At 41.5% G+C, this 19611-nt stretch overlaps 2 non-coding genes across 2 annotated transcripts; both read right to left on the bottom strand.

Moving 5' to 3' along the window:
- Positions 1–241: 241 nt before the first annotated feature.
- On the bottom strand, positions 242–348 carry LOC141610202 (small nucleolar RNA R71). The gene has a single exon (XR_012528096.1). It is a non-coding gene; the product is annotated as a small nucleolar RNA R71 (small nucleolar RNA).
- Positions 349–18180: 17832 nt separating this feature from the next.
- On the bottom strand, positions 18181–18287 carry LOC141609572 (small nucleolar RNA R71). The gene has a single exon (XR_012527495.1). It is a non-coding gene; the product is annotated as a small nucleolar RNA R71 (small nucleolar RNA).
- Between the last annotated feature and the right edge of the window lie 1324 nt (positions 18288–19611).

The following is a 19611-nucleotide window of genomic DNA, read 5'->3' as shown; positions in this document are numbered from 1 at the left end:
CCAATTCGGAGGGGGAGCCACCGAAAACCCCAACGAGCATCTCAATGAGTTCTTGGATAGTTGTGACATGTTCAAGGCCAATGGAGTCACGGAAGATGCCGTACGCCTTAGGCTTTTCCCTTACTCTTTGAGGGGAAGTGCCAAGGAATGGCTTAAAAGTTGTGAACCCGACTCTCTACGGACTTGGGACGATGTCTCTAAGGCTTTTCTCAACAAGTATTTCCCACCCCAACGAACCGCAAGAATCAAGAGTGAGCTCCAAGGGTTCACCCAACAAGAAGATGAGACCCTCTATGAAGCATGGGAGAGGTACAAGGGCCTCCAAAGGCTATGTCCTCACCACGGTATTGGGGATGATGAGCTCATCAACAATTTCTATGAAGGGTTAAACAATGAGATGAAGATGAACCTTGATTCCGGCTCGGGGAAGGGAGCTTTGGATAAGATAGACCACAAGACGGCGAAAGAGCTTATTGAAGAAATGGCTTCTCGTACCTTTCATTGGAACAATGATAGGCACAAAAGGAAAGGAAAGTCAACGGTCGAATCGGCCAACAATGTGGAAGTGAAGGAGATGATAGAAGAGCTTAAGCAACAAGTTGCTTTGATGAGCTCAAGCAAAACATCTAGCAATTCTTCTATGAGGAACCAAGTCTATAATTGTGAGCTTTGTGGAGAGACCAAGGACACCCACCCAATGAGTGTCCTTTGGTGGTTGGAGATGGCAATTGTATGGAGCAAGTGAACGGGATATGGGAGTCTAGTCCGGCCAAGCAAGCATTTAACAACAACCAATATCACCCCGGATTGAGAGCCCACCCAAACTTCTCTTATGGCTCTCAAAATGTCCAAAACCCAACCTTCCAACAAAAGTCACAACAACCAAACTTCCAAACTCAAAAACAAAACACAACATTCAATCAAGGTCCACCGGGTTTCCAAGGAACAACTTTCCAACCTAGACAACAATTTCAATCACTTAACCCACCAACCACCCAACCATTCCAACAAACCACCCAACCTTTCCAACAAAATTTCCAACCATTCCAACAACCCACCCAACCAAAGTCAAACATGGAACTCATGATGGAACAAATGATGACATCTCAAACACAATTCATCAACCATACCACCCAAAAACAAGAAGAGACAACCACATCCATCAACCAACTTAGAACCCAAATGCAAGCCTCTCAACGAATGACGGACAACCAAATCTCCCAATTGGCTACCCAAATGAGCCAACTACAAGCCTCCCAAGGTAAATTCCCGGGTAAAACCGAGGAAAATCCGAAAACCATGAATGCTATCCACTTGAGGAGTGGTAGAGATTTGGAAGACCGGGAATTTGTCAAGAAAAGGAAGAGTAGTAGACCGGGTAATGTCATTGAACCTCAAATTGTGGTTGAACCTCCTAAGGTAATTGAAGAAAAGGAGGGAAAAGATGAGCTTGTGGAAATTGTTGTGGAAACTCCAAGAGTGATTGATGAACCAACAAGGGTAGTTGAAGAGCCTCAACAACAAGTGGTAAGAACTTATGTACCACCGGTTCCCTTTCCACAAAGGTTGGCAAGAGCCAAACTTGAACAAAAGTATGGGAAGTTCATGGATATGATGAAGGGTATCAACATTACTATGCCTTTCATTGATGCCGTAAAGGAGATTCCAAGCTATGGAAAGTTCTTGAAGGAGCTCATCTCAAACAAAAACTCCTTGAGCCCGACAACTACGGTGAACTTATCCAAGGAGTGTAGTGCAATTCTCATGAATGAGGCTCCTCAAAAGCTTGAAGACCCGGGGAGCTTTTCCATACCTTGTAAGATTGGGACCGTGCACATTGAGAGGGCTTTGTGTGATTTGGGGGCTAGCATTAGTCTTATGCCTCTCAAAATTTTCAAGAAGTTGAAAGGTTATGAGCTTTCACCAACAAGGGTTTCTCTCCAACTTGCGGATAGGTCGGTAAGATACCCGATCGGTCTTGTGGAGGATGTCCCGCTCAAGGTGGGGAAACTTGCATTTCCATGTGACTTCTATGTTATGGACATCCCCGAAGACTCAAATATTCCCATCATATTGGGGCGCCCTTGCCTTGCTACGGGGGGTGCCATGATTGATGTAAAGAATGGGAAGCTTTCTCTACAAGTGGGTGAAGATAAGGTTGAATTCTCTTTGAACAAGGCTATGAAAGAGCCTTCGGAAGAAAAGTCTTGTTATATGATTGATGTGGTAGAAGAATGGGTTGTTATGAAGAAATTTGATGAAGACAAGGGTTTGCAAGGGTTCCTTGAGGGCAAGGTAAAGGATTGCAAGGAACACCGGGAATATGCTCTAGCTATGGAAGCTACAATTGAAGAAGACCCGGACAAAGAATTTGAAAGCTTGAGAGGAGATGGTAAAAAAGAGGAGAGATCCACGCCTCCTCAAGTGGAGTTGAAACCTCTTCCCTCTACTCTTAAACATGCTTTCCTTGGCCCTAATGATACTTACCCTATTATTGTCAATAGTGCACTCAATGACACCGAACTTCAAAAATTACTTGATGTTGTGAGAAAGTACAAGGATGTCATTGGGTACTCAATTGATGATATAAAGGGGATTAGCCCTTCTTTTTGCACCCATCGCATTCACTTGGAGGATGAGGGTGCATCTTCCATTGAGCCTCAACGCCGCCTTAACCCCGCTATGAAAGAAGTGGTTAGGAAGGAGGTGTTGAAGCTCTATGATGCAAGCATAATTTACCCTATCTCCGATAGTGCATGAGTGAGCCCGGTGCATGTTGTGCCAAATAAGGGCGGGGTCACGGTAGTCACCAATGATAAGAATGAATTAATTCCAACAAGAGTCACAACCGGGTGGAGAATGTGTATAGACTATAGGCGCCTCAACAAGGCAACTAGGAAAGACCATTTCCCCCTCCCTTTCCTTGACCAAATGTTGGAAAGACTTGCCCAACATTCTCATTTTTGCTACCTTGATGGGTTTTCGGGGTTTTTCCAAATCCCGATTCACCCTAATGACCAAGAAAAGACCACATTCACGTGCCCATTTGGCACCTTTGCTTATAGGCGCATGCCCTTTGGGCTTTGCAATGCGCCGGCCACATTTCAAAGATGCATGCTAGCTATATTTTCCGAATATGTTGAGAATATCATGGAGGTGTTTATGGACGATTTCTCCGTCGTAGGCACCTCATTTGATGGATGTCTAGCTAATTTGGGTAAGGTCTTGAAAAGATGTCAAGAGAGTGGTCTAGTCTTGAATTGGGAGAAATGTCACTTCATGGTGACATCCGGGGTAGTTTTGGGTCATGTAGTGTCAAGTAAAGGCTTGGAAGTTGATCAAGCCAAGATAGAAGTGATTAAAACTTTACCCCCTCCCACTAATGTTAAAGGAATTAGAAGTTTTCTTGGGCATGCCGGTTTTTACCGGAGATTTATCAAGGATTTTTCTTTAATTGCCCGACCGTTAACATTGTTGCTTGGCAAAGATGTGCCATTTGAATTTACTAATGAGTGTTTGGATGCTTTCAATAGGTTGAAGGAAGCTCTCATCACCGCTCCAATCATGCAACCTCCCACTTGGGGAGAACCTTTTGAGTTGATGTGCGATGCTAGTGATGTAGCGGTGGGAGCGGTGCTTGGACAAAGGAAGAATGGTAAACTTCATGCCATATATTATGCAAGCAAGACCTTGGATGAAGCTCAATCACACTACACCACCACCGAGAAGGAGCTTTTGGCGGTCATATATGCCATGAACAAGTTTCGTTCTTATTTGGTGGGCTCTAAGGTAATTGTACACACCGATCACACGGCATTGAGGCACTTGCTAATCAAGAAGGAGTCAAAACCACGCTATTCGGTGGATACTTTTGCTACAAGAATTTGATATTGAAATTCGAGACAAGAAGGGTGTGGAAAATGTGGTAGCCGATCATCTTTCTCGGCTACTCCATGTCAAGGGGAAAGATGGATTGCCAATTGACGATTCCTTGCCGGATGATCAACTATTCGCACTTGCTTTGATGGATGTCCCTTGGTACGCGGACTATGTAAATTATTTGGTATCCGGGGTCATCCCGCATGGTTATGACTCCCATAAAAGGAAGAAATTCTTTCATGACCTTAAGCAATATTTTTGGGAAGAACCGTGCCTCTACAAGGCTTGTGCGGATGGCATAATTAGAAGATGCATCCCGAATGAAGAAGTCCAACCCATAATCTCTCATTGCCATGACATGCCAAGTGGAGGGCATGGTAGTTCACGAAAAACCGCCGCAAGGGTGTTCCAATGTGGATTCTTTTGGCCTTCCCTATTCCATGATGTGGCCACCTACGTCAAGAAGTGTGACAAGTGTCAAAGAAGTGGTAACATTTCAAAGAGGCATGAAATGCCAATGAACTACATACTTGAAGTGGAGGTATTCGATGTATGGGGCATTGACTATCAAGGCCCTTTTCCCTCATCAAATGGGAATGAGTATATCCTTGTTGCGGTGGACTACGTGAGCAAATGGGTGGAAGCAATCCCAACAAAGACTTGTGACGCAAAATCGGTGACCAAACTCATGGAGACAATCATATTCCCACGGTTTGGAGTTCCACGAATTGTGATTAGTGACCGTGGAACTCATTTCCGGGAAAGGACTCTTGATGCTCTACTCAAGAAGCATGCGGTGGAACATAGGCGGAGTCTTGCCTATCACCCACAAGCTAACGGCCAAGCCGAAATCTCTAACCGTGAAATCAAGATGATCCTTGAAAAGACCGTGAGCCGGTCAAGGAAAGATTGGTCTACCAAGCTCAATGATGCATTGTGGGCTTACCGGACCGCTTTCAAAACACCAATAGGAACTTCACCGTTCCGGTTGGTGTACGGGAAGCCTTGTCATTTACCGGTTGAGTTGGAGCACAAGGCGCATTGGGCCATCCGACTCCTTAACTTTGACTTGAAGAGCGCCGGAGAGAAGCGGCTACTTGACCTCAATGAGCTTGAAGAATTTAGACTAGAGGCTTATGAGAGCTCTAGATTGTATAAGGAGAGGACCAAAAGATTCCATGACAAGGCCATCATTCAGAGAGAGTTCAAGGAGGGAGAGTTGGTTCTCCTCTTTAACTCAAGGTTCAAGTTGTTTGCGGGAAAGCTCAAGTCTAAGTGGTCGGGACCCTTCACCGTGGTCCGAGTCTTTCCACATGGCGCTGTTGAAATATCCGATGGAGATCAATCCTTCAAGGTGAACGGGCAAAGGCTCAAGCACTACATTGCCGGAACCCCTATCATCAAGAATGTGAGCTCCATTGCTACCTACCTTCAAAATTATTGATTGTTCTTCATGACTCCGTCGAGCCTACGACATAAAACAAGGGCGCTTCATGGGAGGCAACCCATGCATCTTTGTATATAATTTGCATCCTAGACTAGTAGTGAGAGATTTGGAGTCGTATTTTGTCTATTTGGATTGGTGATGGAGGTCACCTTTGAAGAACACAAGCATTATTTTCATCGACCCGTAATCCCGACATCATGCGTCGGAGTAGTTGTGGAAAACAAGAATCCCGGGGTCAATGAAAAAGCTCAAAGTTGAGTTGAAGAAAAATTGAGCAAATTTGAAGAACACAACGAAAAATAGCTGTGTGTTGTGTTTTGCCGGTGGACCGGCATGGTCGATCCACCAGCGGCGAGGCCAAACAAAATTTTTGAAAAATTGAAGTAAGGGTGTGTTTTGCCGGCAGGCCGGCAGCCGGCTCACCGGCATAGCACATCTGTCAAGATGAAAAAGAAGAAGAATTGATGATTGGGAGTGTGTTTTGCCGGCAGGCCGGCAGCCGGCCCACCGGCATGACACACCTGAAGACTTGAGAAATTTTGAAAATTGATGAAGAGGAGTGTTTTGCCGGTAGGCCGGCAGCCGGCTCACCGGTAAAACACTCATACTTTGAAGCTGGGAAGTTCGAATTTTGAGTGAGGAGTGTGTTTTGCCGGTAGGTCGGCAGCCGGCTCACCGGCATAACACACCTGGTATTTGGGAAAATCAATTGAGAAGAGTGTTTTGCCGGTGGACCGGCAGCCGGTTGGTCCACCGGCAGCGAGGTCAAAAATTTCAGAAAAGAAATTCGAAGAATTGAAAAAAGGGGAGTGTGTTTTACCGGCAGACCGGCTGCCGGTTCACCAACCGGCAAAACACACCTGCTGACCAAAATAAAAACCGCGACACCCCTTCTTCTTCATTTCATTTCACCTTCCTTCCTCCTTCACTCCTCCATAATTTTTCCCCCTTTCTAACCCTAACTCCATTAAAACTCAATCAAACTTCCTCCTACCTTCACCAATCTCCTCCAATCATCAAGATGGCCGGAAGAAGAACAAGAGCGGATATAGCAAGGGACCAAGCGGCATTGATTGCTCAAGCGGCAACCGATACATACCCCGATCCGGACTTTCCCACTGTCGAGTTTGCCACACCTACTCAGAAGGGTAAGTTCATTCTCTTCAAAAATCGTCCCCTCACCCCTACTAAGTTTCTTCATCATCCGTCTTTGTCTACCCTTGGGATTGCTAGGGAGACGGAGGCTTTGTTTACGGGGTGTGGTATGAGGGGGATATTTACAATGCATGAGTATACTTACCCTCGGATCACATGGGAATTTTTGAGTAGTCTTAAGATTACCAAACACCGGCAATCAAACATGGTGGCTACCCTTAGCTTTAGACTCATGAACCGGGAACATAACATCACTTTGGGTCGGTTGGCTCAAATTTTTGGGCTGGAAAATGCGACGTCGCATACCCCACCCGCTGACTTTCACTATTCCCGTGTATGGAAGGCGATTTCGGGCCTTGATGATCAAGCCGGGGTGAAAAGGCCCGCGACAAGTTGCCACAATCCCGTCATTCGGGTTTAGCATAGATGTATGGGGTGCACCGTTCTTGCTGTGGATGAGCCATGGGTGTTTAGGACCCACGAGCTTGAAATATTGGGTTCCTACTTGTTCACAAAACCCACCCCCTTCCGAATCAATGTGGCTCACTACCTAGCCCTTAACCTATCCAAGATTGCAAGTTCTCCGGGGCATAGAACCCCGATACATGTGGGTGGCATGATCACCCGAATTGCCCGCAACATGGACCGTCCAGTTGACCTTTCCACGATGAATTGGATAACCGGGGATACTTACTTGTCAAAGCACTACTTGACTACAAAGCTTGAGTGGCTCAAAGAGAACCCCAACGACGGCCTTGAATATTGGCAAATCAATCACAAGAACTCCATCCGGCTTCCAAATGTTACCGCGATCAAAATTGAGAAGGACAAGGATTTCTATCTCCTTGATATTGAACAAGACCCACCCACCGACCAACCTCCCCCTAATCCTACTCGAGTTTATTCAAGAGACCGCCGAGTGAACACCCCATCCTCCCTTCAATACCAAATGCCGCAAACTCATCAACCTCCACCGTGGCAATTTCAACAAGGTGAGGGGTCCTCCTCGAACCCTCCTTCCTACCCTCCCTTACCACCATCTCTCACCGAGTGGATGGAGAGGATGGACATTGCCACGGCGAAAGCCGCTAGTGAGAGGGACATTTTGGGGAGAAAGTTGGACCGGATATATTATGATCAAGCTACCGGTACTTATCCCATCTATGATGATTTTTGTCGACGGGAATACGTGGGTTATGAGCACCCTCACCCCTCCTACTTCACTTGGCCCGATGGGAACTACTCGAGAGAGGATGGGAGTATGGTCCGCGGAGGTCTTAACCTCCAACCGGATTACTTTGCGCGCCCCGTTTTCCCGCCTATGCCCGAGTCTAGACCGGAGGGGCATGATGCCCAATGGTTAGGGGGAGTTCGGCCCTATTTTGCTAGCGATGTGGGTGCGTCGGGATCCGGTGGTGGTTTCACGGGAGGACATAGCGGCGTGATGAATATGAGTGGAGACTTCACGGGAGGTCTCATGGGTGCCGGCGGTAGTGGAGGTAACTTCACCTTCAACCCCGAGGATTTAATTCAAGGTTCCGACTTGAATACCGGAGATGATATCATTGATGATGATGATGAGATGGGGTCTTAGTCCCCGATTTGATGGCTTTTTATCCTCCCTTTTCGATCCAAAGCCTTCGGTATGCTCCTTATATTCAATCCAAATGACAAGTACGATCTCTCCCTTTTATCCAAATTCTCTCCTTCACGTTTAATTTTTCGCATGCATTTAGTGGATAATTCATTTAGTTGCATCATATAGGATTGCATTAGATTTCAATTTTGTAATATATTGTCACATTTAGTAATTGCATTCACTTAGAATAACTTGCATTGTCATTTAAATTTTGCATATAGAATAGAGCATGCATTGCATTTTCAAAATAAAAACCAACTAAAAATTGAAAAATAACAAAAACCACCAAAAACATGTTATTTTCTTTTACTAAATTGCCCTCCCATGTCCATAAATAAGTGTGGGGAGGGCCTAAAAAAAAACAAAAACATGCTTTTAATTTGAATTCCCTCCACGCATTTATTTCCATTTGGAAGTAATGTAAATAAATAAGTGTGGGGAGGGAGTTCTCATATCAAAAACCCAAAAATATGTCTTTTTAATTTTTCAAAACCAAAAATCACAAAAATATGTTATTTTCCCTTTGAAAAATCAAAAAAATCAAAAATATGTTCCTTTCTTTTTCTTATTCACTCCCTATGCTTTTGTCCATTGAGGACAATGTACATCTCAAGTGTGGGGAGGGAAATATCACTCTTGTGAATATTTGTTTATAATTGTAAATGTTTATAAATTAGATAAAATGCCTAAAAATTAAAAAAATTTCTGAAAATTCAAAAAAATTGCATTGTATATATATGTTTTGTCTAACCTTTTGGCTTGGCGCATTGACCACTTGAGGCAAAAGGGAGCTAGAAGACCGCTTGGTATAATCCTTCCTATCTCTTGCTCCTTTTACTATTCTTTCTTTTTGGTATCTTGCATATTTTGAAGGAGAATGGGAATTTTGTTGCTTTGGGTGTCTCCTTGGGAGACCGTTTGGAATTTTGGTGTTGATGTGCTGCTAGGTTTAGCCAATTTGTTGCACGTTTCATTTCATGTTTGTTTAAATTTCCGCATGCATTTGTTCACATGTAAATACTTGTTGCATTTCTTTCTTTTTGCATTGAGTTTGTAAATAAGTTTTTAAGGAAGAACATGGTCAAAGGAAGGGAACCAAGTACCCCCATGATGAACTAATGTGCCCAATAGTGCCTTTCCCCTCCTCGTGACTCGCACCCGTGGCCTCTTAGTTAGCCGAGGAAGGAGGGCTTGACCTATGAGTTTAGACCGATCTTGTGAGACCTAGGGGCCGTAGACTAGACCTTTGGCTCGACTTAGCTACTCAAAGGTAAGGGTAGAGCCTCCTAGGGCGGGTACATTCATACCCCGCCCTCATCTAGGTTCGAGAGTAGGTCTCCTCGCGAGGCGTGTCACATCATTACGCACAAGTGTGTCGCATCGTCCTTAGATCATGAATTTGCATTACATTTTTTGTGTATATGATATGAAGCAAAAATCAGTTTATATGAACCTCACATAGCCAAATAGCCTTGTTTTATTCCCTACATTGTTTCCCTTTTTGATTCACCCCCTTTGAGCTTAGCCTTTTCATTTGGCAAACCCACCAAAATAGCTACATTCCCATAACCACCCTCCCTTAATCAAGAATTGGTCGGTTTTTGTAGTTGTGTTGTAGGAGGTGATTTGGGGAATAGTGATGGATAGTACACATATCCATTTGGGTCGGAATTTGGTATGGTTTGGCTTTATATATAAATAAGAGGTTTTGAAAAAAAAGAAATGAAAAACAAAATAGAAAAGTGAAAAAGTCATGAAAAATAAAAAAAAATGAGTTATGTTGTATATATTTGTTTGTTGTCAAGAAAAAGAAAAAGGCAAGCAACACCCCTACTCATCATTTAAAGGGGTAGAAAAAGCCGTTGCTAAATAAAAAGGGGCAAATTGATGTTTTTCCAAAGATGAGTCGGGTCTACACATTTTTTGCATGGCTTGGGAAACCGAGTTGTTGTTACGGTGTAGACGTTACCATTTGTTGAAATAAAAGGAGTTCTATCAAAATTTTTCCTACTTGAGTTGGGTTTATGCAATTTTTGCATAGTTTTGGTCATCATTGCTATGTTAGGGCATAGACGTGTCTCATGTGTTGCAATAGGAGATCGGTTGTGATGTGTCGGCGATTCTTGATTTGAGCTCCACATATCCAAACGGTGCTTGCACCAATCCCGTTTCGACCTTCTCCTTAGCCCCGTTGTAACCCTTGCTTCATGTTTTGTGCATTTTTCCCATTGTTTGCATTTCATTGGACATAGGACGGTTTTACACATTAGATTGCGGGCACGTTTTCGCTAGTTGAGTTAGTTGAGTGATTTTGGTTACTTTTTGTCACAAAAAAATCACCTTGTTCTTTCATTGAGTGACGAGTGAAAACCGTGAGGATGTCGTTGCCTTGGTCCCCTTAGTCATGGGTCCTTTGGTCGAATCTTGTGTCGGCCTTGTAATTCTCGGCGGACTTGCCCTTTCTTCCCTTTCCCCGCTCTTGAATTTGTTTCTTGAGCATTGGTCACACAAGGGTTGCTTTTGTCACATTTAGGGGGTTGGCACCTCAATTGGCACTTCCGAGACAGTACTCCGACCGAGACCATGTTTTGTTGTTTGAAAAATCCGACCACTTAGATGAGGAAAGTGGATCATTTTGTTAGATGCATTCTATTTGTTGATTACGTGCTTTCATGATGAATGTGTCGAAAGTTTTGTAGCAAGACCCAACTTGCCTTGCAATAGGGCACTCTCCCCTCATGGGTGTCAAATTGCGAGTTGAAGGGGCGTTGAGTGCGCTAATACTCGATCGGCTTAAGTAGTAGTTTAGTTGGGTGATGCTTATATTGTGCATCCACTCTCCATATCTATAATAATAATGCTTAGTACATTTGGTTTTGGGACTTACTCGGGGACGAGTAAGGCTTAAGTGTGGGGAGGTTTGATATACGATTAATTTACTTCTAATTCCCTCTTTCTTTTATGCATACCGACTCATAACGAGTCGGTTTCGGGTGTTTTTCCTTGCATTTTGTGCCCAATGCCCGTACTTGTTACCTTGTGCATCCTTTTGTAGGAAACGACCCAAGTATGGAGAATTTGGGGCAAGAAAGGCACCCCATTGCCTTTACATGAAGAAGAGGTGAAGAAATGGTGAAGAGTGTGTTTTGCCGGCAGACCGGCAGCCGGTCTAGCCACCGGCAAAACACACCCCAAAGAATCACTTAAGGTTTTGAAGAAAAGTTGAGGAATGTGCTTTGCCGGCAGCGCAAGAATCGCCCACCGGTAAAGCACAAAGCAAGTGGAATTAATTGAAGAAATTGGTGAAAAACAAGCTTGACCTCGCTGCCGGTAGGAGGAGCACCGGCACCGGTCAACCGCATTACGCACCATAAAGAAGAAGAAGAAGTCTGAAGAAGGTGTTTTTGCGGCAGGCCAAGAACCGCCCACCGCAAACACAGATGCGGACACTTTAAATCTTTGCACGGTTTTGCGGTAGGAGCACCATTTGGCTTGCGGTGCAAGCAAAAACGCAGCAGACGGAATTTGGGCTTTTCTTCCTCTTTTCTTCCTAATCTTGTACAAGCCTATAAATACCCCCTCTTAAACCCTTTTGTACACACAACCCTAGATCCAGAATATTTACCCTTTCAAGCTTAAAACTTTGTTAATCTCTTTGTTAATCTTTCCTTAATTAGAGAAGTTCTTCAATCAATTAGTGATTGAATTTGGGTTTGTAAGAAGATTGAAGGATTTCCTTCTTTATCATTTCTATCCAAATTCCTCTTTCACTATTTTGTTGGTATTAATTCTCTCCCTATTTTCATTTGTTTACATTTTGTTCTTCTTTTATGTTTGTTTGATTGTTTATGTTAAAATTATTGTTATTGTTTGTTTGTTGTTGTTATTTTCATCATTGTTCATCTTTTCATTGTTCATCTTTCCTTTGTTTCTCTTTCATTTGTTCATCCTTGGGTAGTTGTCCTCAAAGACTTAATCTTTGAGTTGATTTGGTTAAAGATTGTGTCTTTTAGTTTAATCAACCTTGTTATTAGATTAAATCATCTTTCCTTACACCTATTGTTAGATTGTTGCATGTTTAGTAGTAAATTTCATCTTCCCACCATGTTTGTGACCAAAGTTTCCATCTTTATTGTTTATTTTGCAATTAGGACCATGATTAGTGAGTAGTCCTCCACTAGGGCTCGGTTTGACCCAACATGAGTAATTTCACTAATTGAATTTCATAAAGGCTAATTATTTGGGGAAATTGGTGAGGGTAGGTTAGAGGAATGACTTGGTTTATGGGTTGACTTTTGGGTAGTGTTGACTTACGACCCTTGACCACCAACGAGAGTTGGTTAGGTTGTGATTTGGATACCCGAGATTTGACCCTATTGTTGACCTTGGTTGAGACCGAAAGGGAGAACCGGGGTAGGACACCTCTAATCTAGCGTTTGAAATCGACCCTCGAGAGAGGGAGTGGGATGACCCGGGAATTGATGGGGCTTAATGACCTTAGCAAATAACCGGACTACCTTGGGAAAATGCATGTTTTTGGGGTAGTTGGGTATTGGGTTAAGGATTCCGACCTTCGAACCCGAGAGGGGGGTTGGTGGGTAGTACTAGTGTCCTATTTCGAACCCGAGAGGGGGGTCTTAGGCGAATTAGAGTCGTCACCTCCTCACCTAACTACCCTTATGATTAGCCAAGAGATTTGATTGTGTGGAATTACGAATTGTTTGGGAAGAACCGAGTCTTAGGTTTTTAATCATTTGATTTACATCCATTTAGTCTATCTTGCTTTTTCTCCTATTTCTTTATTTAGTTGTTTTACCTTGTTGTTGGTAGTTCTAGTATAACCTTCTTCCTTTATTGTCGACTTAGCTAAACCATAGAGTTAAAACGATTAGTAGTCTTCCTTGCTCCTTGTGGGATCGACCCTTAATAGTGTACAACGATAAAATCGTGCACTTGCGAGGTATAGCTTGATACCATCAATAGTATAGTATTTGCTTATTATTAAATCGGGTTTGACGTCACAGTAGGTTCGAAAAATATGGTGTATTTCTAAGTATATTATTCGTTCCACATTGGAAAATAATGGAGGTGTTATGAATATACTACGTACAAATAGTTGAATTGTCCCACATCAGAAAATTATCATAACGTGCGCTGATCTCATGATTATAAATATGATTCATCCTTGAAACATACTTATCAACCCAAAATATTTGAAGTCTCTCAAGTATTGTTTTAAAGAGCTATTGTATATTTTAAGTCTCTTAAGTATTGTCTTAGATAGCTCTTATAAGAGTTTGTATTAATGGCACGCCTCAGTTACAACAATAACATACAAATATTAATCACGTAAATAATTATAAAGGCGATTACATATTAGTGATATTATAGTATGATTATTGTAAGACAATCGATAGTATAAATAACTTCATTTATGTCAAAATCACCACTTAAAATAAAGTGGTGCTAAATAGTAGAACAAAATCAGGTGTTATATAAATAGATCGTGAATACATAAACAAATCAATAATTAGCTTTTTACTTTGATAAATATTAGAAAAAAATCTTTTTAACTTTCAAATATAGGTAATTATTATGCCTATATAACATTTGAGTAAGACTAAAACACAATATTATTTTTAACCATTTGTCGAAATCGCACCAGAAAAAAACAAGCATTTTACATTTATTTATACATTTTATTGATTCCTCCATTTCATGTTAAAATTCGTGTTAGGAAATAAAAATAAAAATATGTAATTTAAATTGTTAGATTAATGAAAATACTTATTCTATATTCCCAAAGATGAATAATTGCATAAGCTATGTGGGTGATCCTATGATATAGTTAATAAAAATTATGAAAATAATATTGATGAGGCTGTCGCAACCCTATCAAAAATAAACCCGAAAGGTCTCTAACTAATGCAGCTAGGGAAGTCGGGGTCGAATCCACAGGGAGGCTATGTTGCTATCTACTTGCTAATCTAAGTCTGTCGGTGTCACGAATAGGGGTTTTGATTGGACAACTAAACTAAAAGTGCGTTAGAAGTAAGAAACGATCAAATGAGAGAGAAAAGTGCTAGGATTGTCGGTTCACCATGGTTTTCTAGAGGTCCAAAACTAAAGTCAAAGGTCAGCATAAATTCGGTCTGCAGGGTAATGAAAAGGTCCTTTCGGTCCGCTATTCGCCCTAAAACATTACTAACTTAGCTTTCACCCTCATTAGAATGCCCTAATGTTCACTGCAGGTCTTACCCCTTTCAATCTTTCGATCCAGGTCAAGGTGTACCAAAGTGTTAATCAGCTAAATGCGTCGACTCAAGCAGCCAATTACAGTTAATTGCAATAATTAACAACACAAACCAAATTCAGCCAAATCTAATCATCTAAACTCGATCTCCCCAATTATCATGGCTCCCTTATATCCTAACACGAGGGATTTAGCAATTCATAGCAGTAAATAAAATAATAACGATAAACAAAACTAAAGTAAACATGGTAAAAGGATGGATTAAAGGAAATTAAGAAACAAGAGAATTGAATTGTCACAAAAGGAATAAAAAGAGAATAAAGAGGAGAGAAAGAATTACATAAACCGAGTTCTGAAGAAAATCAACGTCGAACAACAATCCTAATCGAATAAGGCAGCGTAAAAGAATCCTTCCCCTTAACCTAATTCAGTCTCTTCTATTTAAAGGAGAGATATTTATTTTTTCCTAAGATATAACTTAAAATATCTAGTAAATAAGTTTACGCGAGAAAATCTCACGTCAGACCTCAAAGAACTCGATCGAGCACTTCTAAACTACTCAATCGAAAGACTTCTCGCAAAAACTTCTTGATCGAGCCCAATAAGCACTCGATCAAATAGCCTCCAAATCCCACCTTTCGATCGAGCAAAGTAAGGCACTCGATCAAGGTCTTCTCTTCATCCTAGGCTTTCGATCGAGGATATAGGCAAGCAAAAGCTCTCGATCGACCAAACTACCACTGCACCAGCTCATTTGGATGTTGAATTGCTTCTAAGATGACTTCACGCTTCCCGAGGCGATAGTATTTCCGCTCCAAGTCCACTCATATCCTAAATGCGGGCTAAAGGGACAGTAAAAGGCATGATTCCGCTACTTTCATGTGCATTCCTGCAATTAAAGCCAAACAAACCAAAAGTAGAATATTCGGGGCATTTCGTAGCCTAAAAATACGGGAACCGCATAGAAATACGTGCATAAGAGGCTTAAAAAGACTATATAAAATGCACGATCAAGGTCTTCTTCCTCAGCAGTGCTCGATCGAACAATATAGGGTGTTTGATCGAGGTCTTCCTCATACAAATTGTTCGATCGAGTGGTGTAAACTATTCGATCGGACACTTCCTACTATAAGTCATTCGATCGAACGTTGTAGACTGTTCGATCGAATTTTTGTTGCTGTACAGTGCATTAGTCTTCGTATGATGCTTCACTTTCAGCTAAAGCTTCAAATTCCGAGTCATACATATCATCATCATCAATAGGCCACTCAGGTCTTTCATAGGAAAGACTGGTTTCGGTACAGATAGTGTATACCGTCTCTGATTGCCTAAAATCCAACTCGGCAGCTAATTGAGCTATTCGAGATTCAAATAACTTGAAATGAGCTGATGTGACTCATATTTGAGCACATTTAGTCCCCGAATTAACCTCGTTCCTATGCTTTATAGTGCATAATTGGGTCATTTACTATCTTTAGTTTCCCATCTTGCATAAACTTTGAGGTTTTGTCCCCTTGGTAGGAAAGGAGTGCTAACCTTGCATTTATATGGCGAAATAAAGCTAAATTGATCGCATATAATGACCAAGCATCAAAGAGGAGACAATACTAGAAGGCCTATGTAGATAATAAAGTGAAATGGGCAATGATGAAAGGATCCTTGCATCCCCGAAATGATCCTCGTGGATTATGAAGGAAGAAAAGAAGAGAAGCCGTCTGCCCAGGGATCCGAGCGGATTGTGCCCAATCCGGGCGTCTCTAAGCAGCAAGACCCGAGCGTCTTGAGCCCAAGATGAGCGTCCCCCAGCACCCTAATCCGAGCGTCTCCCAGGCAATCCGCTCGGATCACAAGACAATACCAAACGTGCCTCAGCACGGGACGAGCGTCTTCACACGGGGCTAGCATGACGGATATGCTCATTTCCTTCGAGAGGAGCATTTCCTCAACTTTTCTTAAGGACTTAATAGTCATTTAAGCCCTTAGTAACCCTAATCTTTGTACTTAATCTTTAGTATAAATATCCCATTGTACTACCTAGATTAGCATAAATTCCTAATCAATTTTTATGCTCTCTTAATTAAGTTGTAATCCATTCTTAATCTTGTAATTAACTCTTAATCAAGTCTTAATACAAATCTCAATATTAATTTTTCCTTAATTTCTCTATTGTTCTTCATTTATTTTGGGTAATTAGAAGATTATTTGGGTTTATTTGGAGGATTGACAACCTTCCATCAATCATCAAGTACTTCTATTATTCTTTGCTTTATTATTTGGAATCATCTTCATAGGTATAATTCTCTCTTAACCTTGTTTAATTATTGTTAATCACTTTTATTTATTCATCATGTTTTGCTTTGCTAGTATGATTGACAACCTTGTTAGCATGTTAAACTTGATAATGAGTGAGTAGTTTCCTTAACTAGGGTTAATGGGGAATTAGGGGAAACCAACATGGGGATTGATTCATGCTTAATCTAATATATTTTCATAATTAATTTGCTTGCTTGTTGTGATTTCAACTTATGCACATGTTATGTTTGATGAAATGCGAGCCTATGAATCCTTGCATTTTTTACCCATCACCTATCTTTTCAATGAGACTTGTAAGCTTATACACCAACTCGAGTCTCATTAGACCATGCATATAGTTGAATAGGAAGGACTAAGTCGACTTGTAGGTGTTGTACAATCTAATCGATTCGGCTCAGGGACCCAAACCTTCTTAGGGATTGTAAGCTTATACACCAACTCGATCCCATCACAATAATAAGTGCTTGCATCTAGTAGAGAACATGTTTGTATGATCAACTCCCATGAATCCCCTATGAACCCATGACACCCTAGTGCTTTTAATCAATTGTTTATATCTCATTTTAATCACCTTGCTTGTTTTTATTACTCTACTTTCATATTGTTGATTAGTTTAGTTGATCTCCTATCTCAACCCAAATTGTGACACCCTTAGACACAACCATTTGCAATTGAAAATCCTACATCAATACCCGTCCATTGGGATCCGACCTTTACTTACCGCTTTGCTAAGAGTTGTTTGTGAAGTTATAAATATTGTTTTGGTTGGTAGCTTTTGACAACGAGTTTGAACCAGACCAAAAATGGCGCCGCTGCCGGGACGGTGTTAACTTGATTTGATTTTCGTTTATTGTTTTTAGTTGTGTCTTTCTTTACCTTGAGGAAGTCAATCCCCTCAAGGCTGTTCTAATTGTTTTCAAGTTGTTTGATATTTTGCATGTCTAGGAGATCACAAGGTAACTTGTTACCCATTGATCTTGAAATTAAAAGAACCTTGACCAACAATAGAAGACTTGCTAGTGGTACTTTAAGACGTATTGGAGAAATTTTGGACATTCAACCAAATAACATTGAGTTTACCAACCCTTTTGCAATAGAAGGAGAGGATAACCCAATACAAAACCCACCACAAAATCAACCCACAATGCCTAAATTCTCACCACATTCCGTACCAACCGAGGAGAACCTACCAAATGGTACTCCTACACCACAACATTTAACCGGTAAATACAACTAGTTGAAAGAATTCAATTTGGGGGGATGCCTAGTGAAGACCCTCATTCTCATATGGAGACTTTTTGTGACTATTGTGATGCGATTTCTCAAACCGGAGTTACTCAAGACCAAATACGATGGGTCTTATTTCCTTTTTCTTTGATTGGTACCGCGAAACAATGGTTGAAAAGCCTAGACAAGGCTACTCTTGGTATTGATTCATGGAAAAAATTGGCACTTGCTTTCTACAAGAAATTCTATCATCCGGAAAAGACTAACATGTTGAGAGCCCAAATCACCGGGTTCAAACAAAGGGATGAGGAATCATTGTATGAAGCATGGGAGAGATTCAAGGACACTTCTCGATCTTGTCCACACCATGGACTTAGCAAGTGATTCCTTGTGCGACAATTTTGGAATAGTCTATATGAAGACTCCCGAAACATTCTCAATATGGGATCCAATGGCATGTTTACCGAAGTTGATGACAATTAAACATGGAATAAAATTGAAGAAATGGCGGTCCATAACTCGCAATATAGTAGGCCTCGGAAGGCTACTAGAGGAGGAAAGCATGAGGTGGATTCCATTACTCAATTGGGTGCTCAACTAAGTGCTCATATTGACACCATTCATTTGAAGTTTGAGAAGGCCATGGCTAAACTTGAAGAGGTCTCCAAATCACCCAAACAACATGTTAATGCTATGGTGGCATCATCCTCAATTCTAAGCGGAGTATGTGAGAGTTGTGGAACTTTGGGACATGCCCAAAGTGAATGTATGGGAACAAGTGAATGCTTTCCAAGCATACAAAAGTGGCACCCCTTATTCCAATTATTACAATGAGAATATCAAATTTCATCCAAACCTTTCATACAAAAGCCAAAATGTTTAAAACCCTCAACCAACATACACCCCACCTCCAATGAGAAACCAAGCTCAAAGACCCTTTTACAACCAAAGCCAAGGTTATCAAAATCAACCTTCATACAATCAATTCAATGACCAAAGCTTTGATATTCAAAAAGCGGTCCTCCAAATGCAAAAGAACCAACAAGAATTTTTTGCTCAAATGCAAAAAGATAGCCAAGCCAAAGACATCACCATCAACAACATACTAGCTCACACAAAGATGTTGGAAACCCAAATGTCTCAATTAGCATCTTCTAGCTCTCAAAGACAAAAGGGGCAATTACCACCTCAAAGTAATCCCCCAAGACATGAGTCGGTGAGTGCCATCCATTTGAGGAGTGGTACAAGGTATGAAGGACCAAAGAAGCAAATTGAGGAAGACATTGTGGATGCTAGTGACAAGGAAAGAGTTGTGGAGAACTCTAAGGAAGAAGAACCCACCATTCAAGAGGTTTCAAAGAAGAAGAATGAAGAGAAGGCTAAAGAAAAAGAGCCTATTGTGATTAGACTTCCATTCCCAAGTCGTCAAGCTAAGCCTAAGTTTGATGAACAACTTGGAAAGCTCATGGAAATTGTGAAGAACTTAGAAGTCTCAATCCCATTCACGGAATTGATCAATCATGTTCCGGCCTATGCAAAATACATGAAAGACATTCTTACCAAGAATAAATCCATACGAAAGCTAGAAACTATCGCTTTCACTAAAGTGAGTAGTGCTATTCTTCAAGGAAGTTCCCCTCCAAAGCTCAAAGATCCGGGAAGTATCTCTATTCCATGCAACATTGGCGACACTACAAT

Source organism: Silene latifolia, chromosome 10, assembly GCF_048544455.1.
Source record: "Silene latifolia isolate original U9 population chromosome 10, ASM4854445v1, whole genome shotgun sequence".
Taxonomy (NCBI): Eukaryota; Viridiplantae; Streptophyta; class Magnoliopsida; order Caryophyllales; family Caryophyllaceae; genus Silene; species Silene latifolia.
This window is presented reverse-complemented; position numbering and strand designations above follow the sequence as displayed.